Source organism: Perissodus microlepis, chromosome 11 (genome assembly GCF_051167445.1).
Source record: "Perissodus microlepis isolate ML-2025 ecotype Zambia chromosome 11, ASM5116744v1, whole genome shotgun sequence".
Taxonomy (NCBI): domain Eukaryota; kingdom Metazoa; phylum Chordata; class Actinopteri; order Cichliformes; family Cichlidae; genus Perissodus; species Perissodus microlepis.
The window spans coordinates 36,478,179-36,495,286 of NC_140471.1; the positions used below are offsets into that span (position 1 = coordinate 36,478,179).

General features: G+C 44.1%; 1 pseudogene across 1 annotated transcript; it reads left to right on the forward strand.

The window, feature by feature from the left end:
- Window positions 1–322: 322 nt before the first annotated feature.
- Window positions 323–13,674, forward strand: LOC146378459 (ribonuclease inhibitor-like; annotated as a pseudogene). The gene is made up of 4 exons (XR_014801591.1): window positions 323–573; window positions 1,378–1,528; window positions 12,363–12,536; window positions 12,901–13,674. The product of XR_014801591.1 is annotated as a ribonuclease inhibitor-like (transcript).
- Window positions 13,675–17,108: the final 3,434 nt, after the last annotated feature.

Genomic DNA, 17,108 nt, shown 5'->3' on the forward strand with positions numbered 1-17,108 from the left:
TGGCTTGTCCAGCATCCTCCCTCGCCAGCTGATCCAACATACCAGCGGGTGGCGATCAGTTCACAGCTGATCCATAACATATTTCTTCAGACCCAACGATATGATCACAAAAATCAGATTCAGATCATTTTTTATTCCTAAAAAAGAACAGTTCAAATGGCAGTGAGGACCAATTAATTAAAAAAGGTGCAGGGAAACAACTCTGTGATCCAGTGTGTACCGTACCCATCCCTGTCTGCCACCTGTTGCTGAGTCAAGCCTGTCTCCAGGAGACTGATTTCACAGCTCAAGTGAGGCCATAAAGTGAAGTTCACACCTGTGCATGCTCTTCACCCACCAGAGCAGTGATGTTCCAGGTTTCATCATCATTGACTTTATCGGTTTGTTTCCCATGTTCAGATTGATGGACTGCAGTTTATCAGAAATCAGCTGTGTATCTCTGGGTTTGGCTCTGAAGTCCAACCCCCACCACCTAAGAGACCTGAACTTGAGTACAAACAAACTGCAGGATTCAGGAGTGAAGCATCTGTGTGGGTTTCTGGAGAGTCCAGATTGTAGACTACACACTCTAAGGTAAGACACTATGTTCTAGTTTGAGATTAATATGATGATAAAGTCTATGCACATATTGTCTGGATGCATGCTCAATCATCCAGGTAAGTAAATCCCATAAAGTGGACTCTGTTCATCTGGATGTTTTCAGTGGGAGAAATGTTTCAGCATCATCAGGTGACTTCTTCAGTCTCAGCTGACTGCAGGTTTCCAACCTTATAAACAGCACATTTGCACAATGACTGAAACCAGCACCACTGAATAAACAATAGGCTGGAAGGTCAGTTTATGATCATTGATATGCAAATTCTCATGACTACTGATCAACAACCACTGATCAAACTCATTGATCAGAGACCATTGATCATTGATCAATGGCCATGAGTCCCATTCACAGAGAGTTGGGGAATGGCTGCAATCACAGCATTGTAAGATGGTGACAGATGTACCCTTAGGCCCCCTCCTCGATTCAGAGATGGTCTTTCCCTTGACTCCGCCCTCAAACCAGTGTTCCTCCCTGTCCAGGATGTTACATCCTCATCATTGAAAGCGTGTCCACTGGCCTGTAGGTGTGAATAGACTGCAGAGTCCTGAAGTAAATCCAGAATGCAGGAGAACACTTCTCCAATTTGTCCCCTCCATAATGGTAAATGTCAACTTACAGATGATTCAAGTGATCCAGTGATTCAGTCCCCCAGACCCCTTTATTAAATACCCAGCTTTAGAGTGGAAATACACATGTTTATGATTTGAACCCATGATGAAACTCACTGATTTTAAGAACCAGCTATTCTTTGCTTAGATTGGGGAACTGCGGTTTGTCAGAGATCAGCTGTGTATCTCTGACTTTGGCTCTGAAGTCCAACCCCTCCAATCTCAGAGAGCTGTGGCTGAGCTGCAACGACCTCCAGGACTCAGGAGTGAAGCATCTGTGTGGTTTTCTGGAGCGTCCAGGATGCAGACTGCAGTTTCTGGGGTCAGTTTGTTGACTGTGTTTCTATTTTTGTCTTATGTGTTTATTTACCAAGTGAACCTCATTTGGCTACAGACATAACTTCCCTTCAACATACACATTTCTTCTTCTTCGTGTTTTCTTGTCTTGTTTTAAGACTGTTTTCATGAAAGGCTCGTTTACAGCCATTATGACAACACAGCCATGTGTGATGGTAAGGATGGGACAGGACAAAAGACAGCCAGAGTTTAATAACAATTAAATGTAAAGTATTGTATAAACAGAGCATGAAAATACGTAAGTCAAGAAAAAAATGTGCAGCTCATCATGTGAAGCCCACAGCAGCTTTACCTCACCACAGCATGAAATGTGAAAACTGGTCACAAAAAAAATCCTCAATGCATCATTAAGTATAACCTGATGCCTTTTCAGGTTTACTAGTGCCACACATGATCTGTGCGACGTTCTTCAACATCTGTCGGACAATACTCAGGATTTTCTGTGAGTCTGTTGTGGTCAGTGCTATCCTCTGTGCGGTTGCATGCTGGGACAGCAGGTTGAGGGTTACAGACGCCAACAGACTAAATTAACTGATCACAAGGCCAGTAATGCTGTGGGGATGGAGCTGGACTCCCTTAGGGTGGTGTCTGAGAGGCGGATGATGTCCAAGATAAGGACGATGCTGGATAATACCTCCCACCCACTCCATGACGTGCTGGCCAGTCACAGGATCAATTCAATTCAATTCAATTCAATTTTATTTATATAGCGCCAAATCACAACAAAAGTCGCCTCAAGGCGCTTCATAGATACAGAGAAAAACCCAACAATCATATGACCCCCTATGAGCAAGCACTTTGGCGACAGTGGGAAGGAAAAACTCCCTTTTAACAGGAAGAAACCTCCGGCAGAACCAGGCTCAGGGAGGGGCGGCCATCTGCTGCGACCGGTTGGGGTGAGAGAAGGAAGACAGGATAAAAGACATGCTGTGGAAGAGAGACAGAGGTTAATAACAGATATGATTCAATGCAGAGAGGTCTATTAATACATAGTGAGTGAGAAAGGTGACTGGAAAGGAAAGACTCAATGCATCATGGGAATCCCCCGGCAGCCTACGTCTATTGCAGCATAACTAAGGGAGGATTCAGGGTCACCTGGTCCAGCCCTAACTATATGCTTTAGCAAAAAGGAAAGTTTTAAGCCTAATCTTAAAAGTAGAGATAGTTTCTGTCTCCCGAATCCAAACTGGAAGCTGGTTCCACAGAAGAGGGGCCTGAAAACTGAAGGCTCTGCCTCCCATTCTACTTTTAAATACTCTAGGAACAACAAGTAGGCCTGCAGCGCGAGAGCGAAGTGCTCTAATAGGGTGATATGGTACTACAAGGTCATTAAGATAAGATGGGGCCTGATTATTTAAGACCTTGTATGTGAGGAGCAGGATTTTGAATTCAATTCTGGACTTAACAGGAAGCCAATGAAGGGAAGCCAAAACAGGAGAAATATGCTCTCTCCTTCTAGTCCCTGTCAGTACTCTTGCTGCAGCATTTTGGATTAGCTGAAGGCTTTTCAGTGAGTTTTTTGGACATCCTGATAATAATGAATTACAGTAGTCCAGCCTGGAAGTAATAAATGCATGAACTAGTTTTTCAGCGTCACTCTGAGACAGGATATTTCTAATTTTAGAGATGTTGCGCAAATGGAAGAAAGCAGTCTTACATATTTGTTTAATATGTGCTTTGAAGGACATGTCCTGGTCAAAAATGACTCCAAGGAGAGGTAAGTGACGGAGGAGAGGTAAGTGACGGAAGTGACGGGGGAAAGGTAAGCGACCCATGTTGTAGGTGGCGTCAGACGCCGGAGATTTGGCGGGGAAAAAAAAAGCGAATGGTAGCATAGAATTTAACAAAGTTTCTTTAAACTTCAGTATTGCCAAATAAACTAACCAACTGTCATATAACTAACAACATCTGTCCTATCATCTCTAACACCCTGGAGGACAACGAGGAGAGTTTAGACGCTCTCCAAGAATACATCGACCGGTGCTTTGAAGATTTAGTAATGAAGAAGGCCCAGAGCGCGTCTTCCCCGGCCAAAGCTGAGACGCCGTCATCTAAAAGATATCGCCCGGCAGACTCCCCCGGCACAACATCGCCTGCCGGCAAAGATATCGTCGACATCCTGGAGTCAATCGATAAGCGATTGTCCAGTTTCGATGCAAGGCTGTCCCTGGTGGAGATCTTACACCGGGAATTTAAATCTCTAAAAGAATCCCTGGAGTTCAGCCAGCGGCAGGTGGAAACACTTGCTGCGGAAAACGCCACGCTACGGGACTCGGTCAAATCTCTAACCGATAATGTGACCCAATTAAACATAGAAAATAAAAAAATAAAAGAGACCGTTATAGATTTACAAGCCCGTAGCATGAGAGATAATCTGGTGTTTTCTGGTATTCCAGAGTCTGCCGGAGAGGACCCGGAAACGACCGTGAGAAGCTTCATTAAAATCCACCTGAAGCTGCCGGAGGACACGGTGAAAAACATAGGGTTCGATAGAGTGCATCGCATAGGGGCTCCGAAGACAGGAAGTGGGAGACCACGTCCTATTGTAGCCAAATTCGGCCACTTCAAGCAGAAGGAGCAGGTGAAGAGTCGCGGCAGAGAGCTGAAAGGAACGGATTTCAGCGTGAACGATCAGTTCCCCAGAGAGATCCTGGAACGACGCAGGGTCCTCTTCCCAGTCCGACGTAGTTTTATCCAGAAAGGCTCCCGGGCTGTCATCGCCGTGGACCGGCTCTACGTGGACGGACAACTCTACCGCGACCCTGGCACCACTCCATGGCTGTATTGACCGCACACCAGATAAGAATCCACTACAATATTCTCTTCACTCACACTCTCTTGTATTAACTTTTGCTTAACTATGTAATTTCAGTTTGCTAATTTAGTATAACGTCACCGTCACTCTCCGCCAATGCTTTAATTGGAATGTTTCTGTTTTTATTTCTTTTTCCCTCTCTCTCTCTTGTCGCGCACCTTGCTCTTTGGTTTATTTGCTTCTCTTTTCTATCACTATGTCGATCACCTGTTTCCCTATCCATTCACAAACGACACTGTCTATTTCTACATGCTTACTCTGCACGATCACACACACACATGCGTTTAAAGGCAACACATTTACAACAGCCACACAGCGCACACAGATATAGGACACATGCACACATTTGCTCATATTAGTTATTATGCACACACATAGTCAGACCTATGGAGCTTCTTGCCGCGCATTTTCTTCTCTTTACTTACCAAAAAAAAAAAAAAAAAAAATGATGCGTTTCCATTTTCCTCACCCGTCTAAGCGAGACACACAGCGTACATCATTAGCCACAAACACACAACTATGGGCATGCTAAGATTTGTCACATGGAATGTGCATGGAGCTGGCTCTAGGGAAAAAAGGTTAAAAATACTTAACCAACTTAAAAAATTACAGGCAGACGTTGTTTTATTACAAGAAACCCACATGCCTGTCACAGGTTTGAATAAACTTAAAACACCTGAGTTTCCTAATGTGTTCTCAGCCTGTTATAATTCTAGACAAAGAGGAGTAGCAATTCTAATACATAAAAATATTAATTTCACAGTACTCGATACAGTTATAGATCCAGAGGGCAGATTCCTAATCGTCAAACTATCTATACTTAACCAAAAGCTAGGTATTGTAAGTATATATGGTCCAAATGTTGATGACCCCTCATTCTTCCACGGTTTTTTTAGTACACTCTCCGAACACCTAGACTGTACAATTGTTCTGGGGGGAGACCTCAACCTGGGACTAAATGAAGAAATGGATAGGCTCAATACAGCAGGAACTCAGCGTAACTGGCAGTCCACAAATATAATCAAACAGTATATGAGCGACTTTGGTCTTTGCGATGCATGGCGCTCCCTTCACCCCACCAGTAAGGAATATTCTTTCTTCTCACATGTCCATCACTCCTACTCTCGTCTGGATTATTTTCTGGTCAGCAGCTCACTGCTGAGTAACATTACAGACACTGAGATTCATCCTATAGCTGTCAGCGATCATGCTCCTGTATCTTTAACACTAATACAGATGAATAATACTACACCAAGAAAAAACTGGAGATTTAATACATCACTGCTCAAAGACGAAGAGTTTATCAAATACTTTAAAAAAGAATGGACTCTATATTTAGGCTTTAATGACATTCCTGGAACATCAGCATCTGTCCTCTGGGAAGCAGGGAAAGCCGTGATGAGAGGTAAAATAATCTCTTTCTCATCACATAAGAAGAAAGAAGAAAACAAAAAAATTCAGGAACTAGAGAAAAACATCAAATCCTTAGAAAAAGCCTATGTGTCACACCAAGATCAAGAAATATTAAACAAAATACGCAAGACAAAACTAGAATTAAATGAAATTATTAATAAAAAGACTAAATTCTTAGTACAAAGACTTCGCCTGCAAAATTATGAACACGGTAACAAATCCGGACAATTTCTTGCTAACCAGTTAAAAATCAATAAAGAAAAAACAACTATATGTGCTGTTAAAGATTTATCTGGGAATACAATATATGATCCTAAAAAAATAAATAACATTTTTAGGGATTTCTATGAAACTTTATATACACCACAAATAAACCCATCTAAAAACGAAATTGATCAATTTCTCGACAACATAACTCTTCCAAAATTATTAGACACCCAAGCAATAGCACTGGATTCGCCACTGACGCCAGGTGAACTCCAGGAAGCTCTGATAAGTATGCCCAATAATAAGGCTCCAGGTCCAGATGGTTTTCCAACAGATTTTTACAAAGAATTCTGGACAATTCTGGCACCAGTTTTTCACAGGATGTTGCAGGAAATCAAAGAAAATGGTAGACTACCACCAAATATGAACTCTGCAAATATCAGTCTCTTACAAAAACCAGGCAAAGACCCTGTATATCCCTCAAGCTATCGTCCAATATCCCTTATTAATGTAGACCTTAAAATAATCTGCAAAGCTCTCTCAAAGAGATTAGAGAAAATAACCCCCCTTTTAATTCATCCTGACCAAACTGGTTTTATAAAAGGTAGGCACTCATCAACAAATACACGTAGATTACTTAATTTAATAGACTACTCATGCAGTAAAAACACTGAAACCATAATATTTTCTTTAGATGCAGAAAAAGCATTTGACAGAGTTAACTGGAAATTTCTATTTGCAACTTTACATAAATTTGGTTTTGGATCCTGTTTCATAAACTGGTTAAAAATATTATATAACTCCCCAACAGCTTGTGTCAGAACAAATGACCAAACATCCTCCCGCTTCTCTCTCCTGAGGGGCACCAGACAGGGATGCCCACTCTCCCCTTCACTGTTTGCAATTTTTATTGAGCCATTAGCAGCAGCAATTAGACAGGCTACAACAATTAAGGGCATAAAATGTAAGAATATAGAACATAAAATCAGCCTTTATGCAGATGATGTGTTACTTTTTCTCCAAAACTCACAAACCAATATCTCTGGGGTAATTGCATTGATAAATTCCTTCTCAAGTGTCTCAGATTATTCAATTAACAGGTCGAAATCAACAGTTCTTCCGATTAATTGCTCCTTCCATAATTCTTCTCCTTCCCCACTGCAATGTGGAAATATAAAATATTTAGGTATCAATGTCTCTCCTAAACTTTCAGAATTAACTAAATTAAACCACATCCCACTTTTAAAGACAGTAGAAGGCGACCTGGCTAGATGGAAATCTTTACCCATATCACTCATGGGAAGGGTCGCCGCTATAAAAATGATGATCTTGCCAAAAATAAACTATTTATTTTCAATGATCCCAAATAAGCCATCACAAGATTGGTTCAGATCTCTAGACTCGTACATTTCTAAATTCCTTTGGAAAGATAAACCCCCACGTATCAGCTTAAAAACACTACAAAGGACCAAGGATAAAGGAGGATTAGATCTGCCTAACTTTAATCACTATTTTTTAGCCAACAGGCTTCAGTTCATCTCTAGATGGTTTAAACACACCTTCTTAGATGAACCTTGGATAGATGTAGAACAGGCACTATGTAATAACCTAGAAATTTCAGACCTACCATTTATCAGCTCAAACATCAAACGACATGAATGCTTTAAAAGCATCAATATTAGCTCTTCTCTGACAGCATGGTAGGAGTTTCTAAAAATGATAGAGTCTTCATTAATCCCATGCAAACATACACCTATCTGGAACAACCCGGACATATTACAAAACAATAATATGATAAACTTTTCAGATTGGAGTTGCAAAGGAATTAAATACTTGGAACATATATTGGAAGGAACAGACTTTATTTCGTTTGACAGACTAGTTATACAATATGGGATCAACAAGAAACGATTTTTGGAATATCAACAAATTAAATCCATAGTAAAAAAGAAATTTAATCCCAGTGAAGCTGAATTACAAACACCACCAAGTGTGGTACAATTTCTTAGTCTAAAACCCCCCAAATTATTGTCTAAAATATACAGAACACTTTCTAAAATAGATGAATCAATATCCCTTCCTATTGCAAAATGGGAAGCAGATTTATCAATCAACTTAGACCCAAACCTTTGGTCTCAGATATGCTTAAAAACCTTTCAATGGATCAGAAATCCCAGTTTGCAATTAATACAATACAAAATATTACACAGAGTGCACTATACTGGTCATAGGATGTTCAAGATGGGCTATACGCCTTCCAACAACTGCTCACACTGCACAGCAAATACACCGGACAATTACATCCACGCTCTTTGGTTCTGTCCACCAGTTCAGAAATTTTGGCGTGAGATATGTGAAGACTTATCAAAGTGTCTGAAATGTAACATTCCAGCCTCCCCTTTAGTATGCTTGCTGGGCAACTTGGATGAGGTCACTGCAGAAATAAACACAGCCCACGTTGTTTTTACGGCCCTATGCATTACCAAGAAAATGGTCCTCATTAACTGGAAAAATAAAAATAATCTTAATTCTAACCAATATAAAAACCATCTAATAGATCACATTAGTCTTGATACAACCTCTGCCATCACATTTGATCAATCCCTTTGGGCTCCTTTGATCGGCTTCATCACCTAGTGGGGGTGGGGGGTCATGGTTTGGTCCTGCCTTCGCTATTGTGGTTGATGTGGGGGTAGGGACGGCCTTAGGGCGTCTGGGGAGTCCCTAGGGACGTTTCCCTGGAGGGCCTAACCTGGGGGCTGTGGCCATGACCTGGTTAGAAGCTCTGGGGCTCTTGGATGGTGTTTTCCTTGTGGCTGCGTACAGCGGAGATGGGGGAGGGTCTGTGCTGGCGGACGTTGGTTACTGGCCTGGTAGCCTGGCTGCCCCTGGGAGGGTCTGGGACGGGCGTGGAGGCTTGGGGGTCTGGGGGTGCTCCGCCCCCCGGTCTGGGGTGCTGGCCGGGCCTTGGGGGCTTGGGTCCTGGCTGTTGTGTCGCCGGAGCAGTGGGCGGGTGGGTGCAGGGGGGCTCAGGCCCAGTGCAGGGGACCTCTGGTGCATCGGCCCAACTAGGGGGCTCTCTAACTGGTGGGGAGGTTGTTACATCTTTGCAGGTGGTCTCCTCACTACAGGAGCTCACTCTGCAGGTGGGGGGAGAGATATAGGAGAGGGGGAGAATGAACTCAACCTGGGTGTCTATTGTCTTGTGTAGTTTGGGAGATGATTGGATGATGGGGTGGGTGCAGTTTTCTCTGGGGTGGAGTCGGGTGGGCTGCCCCAGACTCTGTGGGGCTGGGCAGTGCTGCTGCTGCGGGCCCCGGTCCGGATGGGCCTGGGCCTCCTTGCCCTGGTGGGTTCCAGAGCGTGGGGGTGCCTACTGGGGTCAGCGGGGGAGCTGGCCCCAGGGAGGGGCCGCTTGCCCCTCCCTTTCTTCCCTCCCCATCCTCAGCTGCCTCCCTATTCCCGCTCTACCACACCCAACCACACACGCAGGGCTTGGGGTGCAGGTATGTCACCAGGGTGCAGGGGAGGCACTCCCCCTCTGTCCCCTTCTGGCCGCCTGTGCCTCAATTTTATTCTGCAACCTAGACATCCACATTACTCACACTCTCACATAACACATACATATAGGGCCTTGGGGGTGGGCACGTTTTACAGCATCCAGAGGATGGTCGTTGTACTCCAACCCACCTCTGGCGCTGGTGCCCTACCCTCAATTTTAAATGCATTTAGACATTGAGGGTTTTCGGGAGGAGCCGTGCTGCTCTCTGAGAGGAAGCTAGTACCATGCTCTCCTGAGTTTTAAATGCACTTTAGAACAGCACACAACAACATTACATATGAGCGGGCGTAGGGAGGTTTGAGGTCTTCACTCACCCCGGTTCTGTTAGCCGTCAGGGCTGGGGGGCTGGGAGGAGGTGCTGGCCGTCAGACTGGGGTCTGGGATGCGGGGCCTCCCTGCTACTGCAGATAAGGAGGTGGTCCGCTTGCCTCCACCCCAGAGAGAAGGGTTACATCTCCTGGGTCTAGGTGCGGCTTGCCCCTCTGGGGGCGGGGGTACCTGGACCTGGGATATAGAGTATGTTTGGGGAGTGCGACTGTCTGTGCAGTGTCTATTTGTGTCTGTCTACACGTTGGGTGAGTGCCGAGTATTTGGTTGTGCATATGGGGGTGGGAATGCACGTCTGTGTCCGCGTGTGCCTGTTTGTCTGTGTCTATATGTCAGGTTGGGTCTTAGACTCAACCTCTCTGGGTACATCTCAGGCCCTCTAAAGTACGGAGGCCTATCTCCCCTCACCACACTCCCTGCCGGTGGCTGATGCCCTTAGACGTTGGTGTGTTGGTGGTCCTTGTCATCTGGGGCTGGGCGCTCATGCATGTACCGGCTCACTCCTGGTGGCCGATTGGCGGGGCCGGGCGCCTGTGGCCCGGCTGGGCTCCTTCCGGGGGGTGGGATGCCCTCAGGCCTCTGGCCTCTGGGCCTGAAGCTCGGTCCTCTCTGGCACAGCTGGCTGCCAGCGGAGCCCGCGGGCATGCCACTGCAACCCCCTCTGGCCTCTGCTCCGTAGCTACGGGGTGACCTCTCGTTTGGGGCTCTACTCAGCTCTTCCCAGGAGGGTGGCACGGTTCCCCCCCCCTTTGGTGGTCCTCCTCGGGTCCTTGTACTCTGGGGCCTCTGGATATCTGGGGCCTGGATCTCCTCCATACCTGCTTCATACCCTGGTGGGCTATGGCTCCCCCACACTCCCTAGCAGATCGTTACATGGAGAAACCTTTGGAATACAAGCATGCTGATCCACACAGGTATGCACACAGGTGTACACACGGGTGTTCACAGACGCGGACTACACCTTTCTTGGCTGCTGCCTCAAAGCACATTGTGCGCTGTCTATCTTGCGTGCTGCACAATATCGTTTATTATTTAGTATCTACTGTTATCTACTGCTAGCTAGTTTATTATGATGGTGCTGTTTTTATTATGTTGCTCTTTGTTGTTTGCTTTCTCTTCTGTTTTTTTTCTCCATACAGGTGATCCAGGCGTTTTGTTTGTTTGTTTGTTTGTTTGTTTGTTTTTTCCTTTCTTCCCCCCCTTCTCACCGTCTCTTCTCCCCTTTGGTTTTCTTTCTCTCCCTCTCTTTCTTTCATTCTTTCTCCCTGTCCTATCCCCCAGTCACGTCTGTCCCGTTTGTAGCAACCGAAAATAAAATAAATACATAATTATAAAAAAAAAAAAAAAAAAAAAAAAAAAAAAAAAAAATGACTCCAAGGTTCCTCACAGCGTTACTGGAGGCCAAGGTAATGCCATCCAGAGGAAGAATCTGCTTAGATACCATATTTCTAAGATTTTCAGGGCCGAGTACAATAACCTCAGTTTTATCTGAATTAAGAAGCAGAAAGTTAGCGGCCATCCAGGTCTTTATGTCTTTAAGACATTCCTGCAGTTTAACTAATTGGTGTGTGTTATCTGGCTTCATGGACAGATAGAGCTGGGTGTCATCTGCATAGCAGTGAAAATTTATGCTATGTCTTCTAATGATGCTGCCTAAGGGAAGCATGTATAATGTAAACAGAATTGGTCCTAGCACTGAACCCTGTGGAACTCCATAATTAACCTCAGTGTGTGAAGAGGACTCTCCATTTACATGCACAAACTGGAGTCTATTAGATAGATATGATACAAACCACTGCAGTGCAGTACCTGTAATACCTACAGCATGTTCTAATCGCTCTAATAGGATATTATGGTCAACAGTATCGAACGCTGCACTGAGGTCTAGCAGGACAAGCACAGAGATGAGTCCACTGTCAGAGGCCATAAGAAGATCATTTGTAACCTTCACTAAAGCTGTTTCTGTGCTGTGATGAGCTCTGAAACCTGACTGAAACTCTTCAAATAAACCATTCCTCTGCAGATGATCTGTTAGCTGTTTGACAACTACTCTTTCAAGGATTTTTGATATGAAAGGAAGGTTGGAGATTGGCCTATAATTAGCTAAGACTGCTGGGTCTAGAGATGGCTTTTTGAGTAAAGGTTTAACTACAGCCAGCTTGAAGGCCTGTGGTACATAGCCGATTATTAGAGATAGGTTGATCATATTTAAGATCGAAGAATTAATTAATGGCAGGACTTATCATAATCTTGTTTCTACAGATCAGCAGCATGTGACTGAAAGACAAAATGGATACATGTGCTGATGTTTCTATGATGTGTGTTTAAGCCTGATGTGATCATGATCCACAGTAACAGAAGCACAAAGCTGCTCTAGAAAAGTTCATTGATTAGAACAAAGTCATGCATTTCAAACCTGAGCACACCTGGTTGCATCATCACTGATTTTGTGCACATGTTTTATTATTTCTTCAGTTTGTGGCGCTGCAGTCTGACAAAGATCAGCTGTTCATCCTTGGCTGCAGCTCTAAAGTCCAACCCCTCCCATCTGACATATCTGGACATGTTGGAAAACAACCTGCAGGATTCAGATGTGACGCAGCTGTCTGATCTTGTGGAGAGTCCACACTGTAGTCTGGAGACTCTGAGGTCAGTAAACTGTTGGAGTGAAATCAGTCTGAGTCACCAGCTCTTGTTTCAGAGAACCATTATATTTAGTAACCATATAGTCTTTATAGATCTACATGTAGTCCAGGGATCACATTTGTATGTGTGACCTGTGCAGTAAATCCATCAGTGACGTGTTTGTGCAGTAATGAAGTGTTCAGGACTCTCAGAAGTTTATTTCCACTGTGGACCTGAGTGAAATCTGCAGAGGCAACAGATCTGCTCTCTGCAGCTGTGTGAGCTTTGAACTCACCTCACTTTGAGGTGCTGCATCACTGACAGACAGCTGATGGAGAGACTCTCTGGGAACATTTATCACCTCTGCTCTTTCTTTTTCTCTCTGCAGGTGGAAAGATGGGAGTGAAGTGGAGAGAAGGTGAGCTGTGTCCACCATGACCACCATGTGATTCTCCGGATCTTCTGATGAGCTTTGTGTCTCCGTTAAAGGAAAAAGAAAAGTTGTATTTCTCCACTAAAAAGTTTTTTTTTTTTTTTTTATAATTTATCATTACCAAGATTGTCTATATGTGAAGTTGCCTCTCCAAATGCTAAGCTCTGTTAATATTGATTCACTGAACAGTGGAAATGTGTCAGTTAATGCAGCTCTCACCTCCCACTCTGGAGAACAACACAAACTCAGTGTGCAAACAATACAAGTTTAAGATCATTGGGTACAGCTCGCAGTACATAAAACAATATTTCATATTTTCATTGCTGGTTGTGTAGCATCTGTAATACACTCCAATATCTGTATGTAAAAACAATGAGTTAAAGATGACAGAATATTATTAATACTAATTGTAAAAAGAAGTAAAACTAGTATGAATCTTATGGAACACCTGTACTTACCTGTAAAGACTAAATAAAGTAATTGTGAGGTGGAGATCTAAAGCTCTTCAGTGGAGCAGCTTCTGCCAATCTCCTTTGAGAAACTAATTTCTGATGCCAAAATGCTGCACACGTGAGCAGAGTCAGGCAGGAAAACGGATGAGTTCAGCTCCAAAGGAAATGGACCAGTTCAAAGAAGGCTGGTGAGCGTCGGCGAGCAATGGAGCCACAACAGTGATACTCTACGGCAGAGAGAGCGAACACCAAGTGACAGCGCCACCCACAGGGGCCAGAGACCTGACAGCCAGGTGTCTGGTGTCTGACATGAAAGAGTCGAGAGAGACTGACAGTTCTTTTTTAGCTAATTCACTTCTCATGCCATCAGAAGGTCATGACGCTTGGTGGCGCTGTCACTTGGTGTTCGCTCGCTCGGTGGTAGAGTATCACTTCCTGTTCCTGCTCAAACACAGTGGTGTTTCTGAGTAGCTTATCTGCTTAGCAATTTAATTAACAACTAGGGCTGGGCGATATGGCCTAAAATCCATATCGCGGTATAATTTGAAGCACGTGCGGTAACGATATATATCGCGATATATTCTTTTCTTCTGTATAACGTATTTTCCACACTTAAAATCCTTTAATTTTCTCAAAAATCGAGAGTGTTCCTTATGTATGAATTCTGGTTGTGCTTACTGACCTCGAACGGATTTGGGCTGCAGAAATCTGTTAAAAAATGTTTTAGTACAACTTTGGTAAGCCGCACTGCTTGATGGATTGTCAGAGCATTACGGCTGCCGTAGTGAGGAGCTTCGCGGAGTAATCTGGGTCCAAAACTTCGTCCGCTTCAGGTCCCAAAGTCAAACGAACACCGAGTTAAAAACTGTCTAAATTCTTTCACCTTTAATAAAATCATCAGCGTTGCTGCTTTACCAGGTGTAACAATTAACTTTAACATCCAGGCATCCATGAAAACAGAATTTATTAAATTTAACGGAGTTAGAAGTTAGCAGGAAGTTAGCTCGCTAGTTTCCACCTAAACATGACATACCATGTTATGACTGAGAGATTTTTGAAACTAATTAAAACGTACAGCTCTGCTACCACTTCCAACATAAATGAAGACAGAAACTAAACAGCAGTGACGTTTGCAGGGTTACTGAAGTTGGACTACCTGATATATAATGTTGTGCTACGTGATTGCTAGCGACACAGCTATGTTAGCATAACATTAGCACAGTGAAGCTGGAGGATGAACGCCAACTTTTTTCCACTCGATAAAAGTTAACGTGAGGGATTCTGGTGGTCAGGGACAAATGCAATCGCATAGCAGGATGCTATACACGAGCCAAACTTCAGTCAGGAGAACAACTGAGATTATTCATCCACAATACGAGGTTAGTTATTAATATACTGCAACAACATGGGAACAGAGCAGCTGCGAGAGAATTCAACATTAATGAATCAATGTTAGGGAAGTGGAGGAAGCGCAGTTTTTGGCTTTCCCCATATTTCAAAAGTGCTTCACCTCTTTGCTATGACTGTCACCCGCCATAATTTGCAGATGATAATGGTTGTAGCCGCTGCGATGCTTTCGACCAAAACAGGCGCAGCTTGATGACATCATCAACATGCGCTATCGCGGGAGAGCGATATAGTCAAAATCTCTATCGCTGGCCAAATTTATATCGTTTCTATCGTATATCGTTTCTATCGCCCACCCCTATTAACAACTTACATTCTATACATTCTTTTCTCATAGTATAATTTTCACGTGCTTCATCCAAAGCACACTTTCTGTGTACTCACTACCTAATTTATAGCCAAAGTATTCACTTACTGTGTCTGTACTGTTTCTGTTTCGCTAGCTTAGCTTAGCTCGTAGCCGACCCGTTAGCAGCATGGCTACTTCACCTGTCCCTCCTGCACTTTCCTGCTCATTGTGTCAGATGTTTAGTTACTCCTCGGCCTCCTTTAGCAGTAATGATATCTGTAACAAATGTAGCATATTTGCAGCTCTGGAGACCAGGATTACTGAATTGGAGACTCGGCTTCGCACCCTTCATTCACCCGTAGCTAGCCAGGCCCCTGTAGCTGGTGCAGCCGAAGATAGTGTAGGCCCCGCTAGCTGTTCCCCGGCAGACCCCAAGCAGCTGGGGAAAGAGGACGGCTGGGTGACGGTGAGGAGGAAGCATAGTCCTAAACAGAAGCCCCAGGTACACCACCAACCTGTTCATGTGTCTAACCGTTTTTCCCCACTCGGCGACACAGCCACCGGGGGTCAAACTCTGGTAATTGGTGATTCTGTTCTCAGACATGTGAAGCTAGAGACACCGGCAACCATAGTCAATTGTCTTCCAGGGCCAGAGCAGGCGACATTGAAGGGAATTTAAAACTGCTGGCTAAGGGTAAACGTAAATTCAGTAAAATCATAATTCACGTCGGCAGTAATGACACCCGGTTACGCCAATCGGAGGTCACTAAAATCAATATTGAATCGGTGTGCAACTTTGCCAAAACAATGTAGTTGTATCTGTATCTGTTTCTCTGGTCCCCTCCCCAATCAGACCAGGAGTGACATGTTTAGCCGCATGTTCTCCTTAAATTGCTGGCTGTCTGAGTGGTGTCCCAGAAATGATGTGGGCTTCATAGATAATTGGCAAACCTTCTGGAGGAAACCTGGTCTTGTTAGGAGAGACGGCATCCATCCCACTTTGGATGGAGCAGCTCTCATTTCTAGAAATATGGACAAATTTATTAAACCCCCCAAAATATGACTATCCAGAGTTGGGACCAGGAAGCAGAGTTGCAGTCTTACACGCCTCTCTGCAGCTTCTCTCCTCCTGCTCCCCCCCCCAAAAAAACCCATCTCCATAGAGACTGTGTCAGCTTCCAAAAAGACAAAAAACAAACTAAAAACCAGCAACAAACAACTTAAACATAAACAGTCACAAAGAAAGAACAGTACAGTATCCACATCTGAACCAAAGAGTAAAACAGTGAAATGTGGATTATTAAATATTAGGTCTCTCTCCTCCAAGTCTCTGTTAGTACATGACTTAATAATTGATCAACAAATCGATTTACTCTGCCTTACAGAAACCTGGTTGCAGCAGGATGATTATGTTAGTTTAAATGATCAACACCCCCGAGTCATTCTAACTACCAGAAACCTCGAAGCACAGGCCGAGGGGGCAGTGTGGCAGCAATTTTTCACACCAGCCTATTAATCAACCAAAGACCCAGACAGACTTTTAATTCATTTGAAAGCCTGATGCTTAGCCTCGTCCACCCCAGCTGTAAAACTCAGAAACCAGTCCTACTTGTTATCATCTATCGTCCACCTGGGCCTTACACAGAGTTTCTGTCTGATTTCTCAGACTTTTTATCTGATTTAGTTCTCAGCTCAGATAAAATAATTATTGTGGGTGATTTTAACATCCATGTGATTTCTATACCTTTCTAATGTGACGTTGTTGTCCCTGGCTCTCTCCCTCCCGCTCTGTTCCTGTGCTACTGCGAGTGTAACTACCGCCCCTCTTCCCAGCGCAAAGCACAAGGCTCGTGTGCGGAGTGAAGCGAAAAAAAGTGCGAGAGAGAGGGTGAGAGAAAAAAAAACCCAAAAACCCACGGCTCACGATAAGGAGCCGGCTCGCGTCGTTCACATCAAAGATCCGGCTCTAAGAGCCATTTCGTTCGCGACCGACACATCACTACATCTTAGAGCAG